Source organism: Scyliorhinus torazame, chromosome 20, assembly GCF_047496885.1.
Source record: "Scyliorhinus torazame isolate Kashiwa2021f chromosome 20, sScyTor2.1, whole genome shotgun sequence".
NCBI classification, from domain to species: domain Eukaryota; kingdom Metazoa; phylum Chordata; class Chondrichthyes; order Carcharhiniformes; family Scyliorhinidae; genus Scyliorhinus; species Scyliorhinus torazame.
In genome coordinates, this window is record NC_092726.1 from 30,772,855 (window position 1) to 30,778,350 (window position 5,496).

Sequence of the window (5,496 nt, forward strand, 5' to 3'; positions counted from 1 at the left end):
GGCCAGGACGGGTAACAGAGAGTTTCATTGAATGGCTGTTGGTGAACAGAAGTCAAACATGTATTACTGTGTGAGTTCTGATATGCGGTCACTGTATGTATTTTGGGACATTAGTTAATACTGAGGTAATTCTTCGGCAACTCATAAAACACTGATTTAAAAAACCATAAAATGAAAAATATATTTCTTCCCAGAGATGTGAGACGTGAGAAATTTTAGTTGCAAAACATATGTTCCGCATCCGGGTATTGCCAAATGGATAGAGAAATGCTGATGGCGTCTAAAAGTCACGAACTCTTGCTGAATCAAAATTCTTAAAGTGACTCGACAGGAACAGAACTGCTCTACGAACCAGGACACAGCATACAACTGAGACATCACCCGAAATATTAACAGATTAATAGCTGGATCCCTCATTTTCACAACATCCAGACACTGCTCCAGAATTCATCTCTGAACAAAGGTACAAGAGTGCATCAGTGGGCCTCTCGCTAATAAAGCAATACAGGGATGACCAGGTAGCCGTGTGGTCCCAATTACTGACGAAACACTTAGGAAATCACATCGTGGTTAGTGCTTGACATGCTGTTGTTATGGGCGAGGCGTTTTCAGAACCCCAAAATGTGCCATGGAGTTGAACCAATCTCCCCCTTTAATGTAATTGTTGCTTTTCCGAGCACACGGCTTGTTCCCTAGGTGTGATATTTCAATTATGGACACGTGGGTTTTCAAACACAACACAATGTTTATTCCATGAACTCAACTTAACCTCTGAAATAAACATTGGATCTCTTAACACCCCTTACTTCAAAGATAACCCCGAAAACATTACAACAGTAAATAATCCTTCAGTTATTCCTTTCAACATCCAAGAGAGACTTAACACCTTTAAACAGAAACACACCAGGTTAAACGCTTTACTATTATGAGTTTAAATCACCCAAATGATCCAGAGATAGTCTTTCACCTTTGAACATCCTTGAGACTTAATACCTTTAAACAGAAACACATCAGGTTAAATGCTTTACCATTATGAGTTTAAATCACCCAAATGATCCAGAGATAGTCTTTAACCTTTGAACATCCTTGAGACTTAACACCATTAAACAGAAACACGTCAGGTTAAAGGCTTTACTATTATGAGTTTAAATCACTCAAATGATCCAGAGATAGTCTTTCATGGCAGAGATCACAGCAGATCCAGCTCACTGCAAACACAGACAGACACCCAAGCTCTTTTCAAACTGAAACTACAAACTGGCTGAACTGAGCTCAGCTCCACCCACTCTCTGCTTTCACTGTTTTCTTAAAGGTACATTGCTGAAACATCCATTTCTTAAATGTACTCTCACATGACACTGTGTATTGAAATATATCAGAGGAAACTGACAACCAGATTGTAACTGACCCAGAAACCGTAATCACATCCTGCAACTAAAGGTAAGAGGAGGACCTAACATCCCAAGTACCTTTCTGCTCGCATCTCAACGGTATGTGTGGCATGTTCCTGTGAGGAAGAAGGATAAATACGGCAATTTTCGGGAGCCTTGGAAAACGAGAGATATTGTAGGCCTCGTCACAAAGAAAAAGGAGCAATTTGTCAGGGCTAAAAGGCTGGGAACAGACGAAGCCTGCGTGAAATATAAGGAAAGTAGGAATGAACTTAAGAAAGGAGTAAGGAGGGCTAGAAGGGGTCACGAAAAGTCATTGGCAAATAGGGTTAAGGAAAATCCCATGGCTTTTTACACGTACATAAAAAGCAAGAGGTAGCCAGGGAAAGGGTTGGCTCACTGAAGGATGGGCAAGGGAATCTATGTGTGGAGCCAGAGGAAATGGGCGAGGTACTCAATGAATACTTTGCATCAGTATTCACCAATGAGAAGACATTGGTAGATGTTGAGTCTGGAGAAGGGTGTGTAGATAGCCTGGGAGACATTGAGATCCAAAAAGACGCGGTGTCTTAAAATATATTAAAGTAGGTAAGTCCCCAGGGCCTGATGGGATCTACCCCAGAATACTGAAGGAGGTTGGAGAGGAAATTGCTGAGGCCTTGACAGAAATCTTTGGATCCTCACTGTCTTCAGGGGATGTCCCGGAGAACTGGAGAATAGCCAATGTTGTTCCTCTGTTTAAGAAGCGTAGCACCAATAATCCAGGGAACTACAGGCCGGTGAGCCTTACTTCAGTGGTAGGGAAGTTACTGGCGAGAATTCTTCGAGACAGGATCTACTCCCATTTGGAAGCAAATGGACGTATTGGTGAGAGGCAGCATGGTTTTGTGAAGGGGAGGTCGTGTCTCACTAACTTGATAGAGTTTTTCGAGGAGGTCACTAAGATGATTGATGCAGGTAGGGCCGTGGATGTTGTCTATATGGACTTCAGTAAGGCCTTTGACATGGTCCCTCATGGTAGACTAGTACAAAAGGTGAAATCACACGGGGTCAGGGGTGAGCTGGGAAGGTGGATACAGAACTGGCTAGGTCATAGAAGGCAGAGAGTAGCAATGGAAGGATGCTTTTCTAATTGGAGGGTTGTGACCAGTGGTGTTCCACAGGGATCAGTGCTCGGACCTTTGCTGTTTGTAGTATATATAAATGATTTGGAGGAAAATGTAACTGGTCTGATTAGTAAGTTTGCAGACGACACAAAGGTTGGTGGAATTGCGGATAGCGATGAAGACTGTCAGAGGATACAGCAGGATTTAGATTGTTTGGAGACTTGGGCGGAGAGATGGCAGATGGAGTTTAATCCGGACAAATGTGAGGTAATGCATTTTGGAAGGTCTAATGCAGGTAGTGAATATACAGTGAATGGTAGAATCCTCAAGAGTATTGAAAGTCAAAGAGATCTAGGAGTACAGGTCCACAGGTCACTGAAAGGGGCAACACAGCTGGAGAAGGAAGTCAAGAAGCCATACGGCATGCTTGCCTTCATTGGCCGTGGCATTGAGTATAAGAATTGGCAAGTCATGTTGCAGCTGTATAGAACCTTAGTTAGGCCACACTTGGAGTACAGTGTTCAATTCTGGTCGCCACACTACCAGAAGGGTGTGGAGGCTTTAGAGAGGGTGCAGAAGAGATTGACCAGAATGTTGCCTGGTATGGAGGGCATTAGCTATGAGGAGCGGTTGAATAAACTCGGTTTGTTCTCACTGGAACGAAGAAGGTTGACGGACGACCTGATAGAGGTCTACAAAATCATGAGGGGCATAGACAGAGTGGATAGTCAGAGTCTTTTCCCCGGGGTAGAGGGGTCAATTACTAGAGGGCATAGGTTTAAGGTGAGAGGGGCAAGGTTTAGAGTAGATGTACGAGGCAAGTGTTTTACGCAGAGGGTGGCAGGTGCCTGGAACTCGCTACCGGAGGAGGTGGTGGAAGCAGGGACGATCGTGACATTTAAGGGGCAACTTGACAAATACATGAATAGGATGGGAATAGAGGGATACGGACCCAGGAAATGTAGAAGATTGTAGTTTTGTCGGGCAGCATGGTCGGCATGGGCTTGGAGGGCCGAAGGGCCCGTTCCAGTGCTGTACATTTCTTTGTTCTTTGTTGTTTATGGTCCATCCGGCCTGCTCTGTGTAGTCAGGAAGTACTGAGGAATTTCAGCTGGATCGTGGCTCCTGTACAACTAAGCAGGACAAGGTATACGTATAGCTTATTGATTTTCACTTGAGGATTTTATATAGAAGCCATGCTGTCAGAAGTTACCAGTAAATGGTTACAGTTTAGCAATGTTACCTCCCCGCTACATTGCCCAGCACAAGTTAGAACATTCAGCAGCAGCGTGGCAACGCAAACGGAGATCAAAGACTGAAATGCAAACACAGACATCGCTAGAACGCCAGGTGCTTCCTGTCAGTTTTGCAGAACAGGAAAAGACACAACGAGTCTTCTGAGGCTCTGCAAACTTAAACCTGCTTTCGCATTACCCAAAATATGTCTCAATGCCAATTGGTCAGCTTCTCATCAAATATAACAGTGCGCGTTACGTCTGTGCCAGAAGCTCGATAAATATTGCAGCACGTTTACTCAACTGACTGGCAAGTTGACCGATGAAGGTGCAAGAATTTTGGTGCATTAATAATGAACGATTACTGAGCGGCATTGGCCTGACGTACTCTGTCACTCTAAGCTGGGCACAGGCAGCAAACACGCTCAGAAATGTAATGTTGGCCTCGATCGTCTGATTGAAAAGTAATTAAATTCAATTGAAGAATTACTATATTTTAACAGAGCCTTTAATAGCGTATTTCTGCAATACGTCGCTGCAAATTAGAAGTTAATTGAGATTGAGCCGCCATTTAGACTTAAAGTTATATAAAACCCAATAGGTTGCTGAAATCCTTAGTTAAACTGCGTGTCATTCCTTTAAGTATGTTCAAGGCTGAGATAGATATAATTTAAATCAATAAGGGGATCATGGGATATTGGGATAACGGGTAAAAGTGGTCTAGAAGATTATCATTGCAAATCAGTATTGTACAGTATTCAATTGTGGAACAGACTTGATTGGATAAATGACCTACTTCTGCCCCAACGTCTTGTCGATTTATGATCTGTAATGCATCCCCAAATCTTTAGTTATCCCTGTACAGGATCACCGACAATAATCCTCTGCATATTTCACGAACACAGCTGATTTGCTTGCAGAATAGCCAGGAAAATGTTATAAATTTGACACAACGTCTATTTGAAGCATACGACAACATCGCGATCCACATCAAAGATCAGTTTAAAATAGGGCCGTTTGAACTTCAGGAATAGAGAGAAAAGTTGGAAATAGACATTTCACTTCACTGTCTCTATCATGTTCCAATTGGATTGGGGACACGGCAGTACATGTCCGCGTGCGTCTGGGTGTGCTTTGATATAGATTTTAAAAATGTACGGTATATGCGGTAAAGGATTTTGCATTCTGCGATGGACATTGAAAAGTGAAAATCACACTGTGTCAGCACAAACACTGAGTGCAATCAGGATGTGGAACCAAATGTCACAATAGGCTTCAAATATAAAATCTGACTAATTTCAAATATAATCGATGAGCTGCCTCTGAATCTGTTGGTGGCCAGGTTTAACATGATATTTTAAATGAGGATGATCAAAAGATCCATTTCGAGCTTAATTTTTACTTTGTTTTCAGGTTTTCCTGTGGATGTGTTGTTTCTCCATTATAAACCCCGCATTCAGGCGGATTAGCAAACACAATTTAGTCTTCCAATGCCTGCTTGATTTCAGGTGAACATTCCATCTCACGCACGGCTCTCTCTGACTGACGGAGCTGCAGTTTCAGTGCGAAATTGCCTTTCAGCTGAATCTGGATGCTATGTTGCTGAGGTCACCTTTTCATGAAGGGTTGCATGTTTCGCTCCAAAGATGCTGCTACATCATTCAAGTCATTCAAACATTTTATTTGTCGCGTTTATAATTCAGTACGTCAGGTTCAACAGCATTGTGCTTGTATGCTGCACGGGAACCTTTGTGAAAGAAGAAC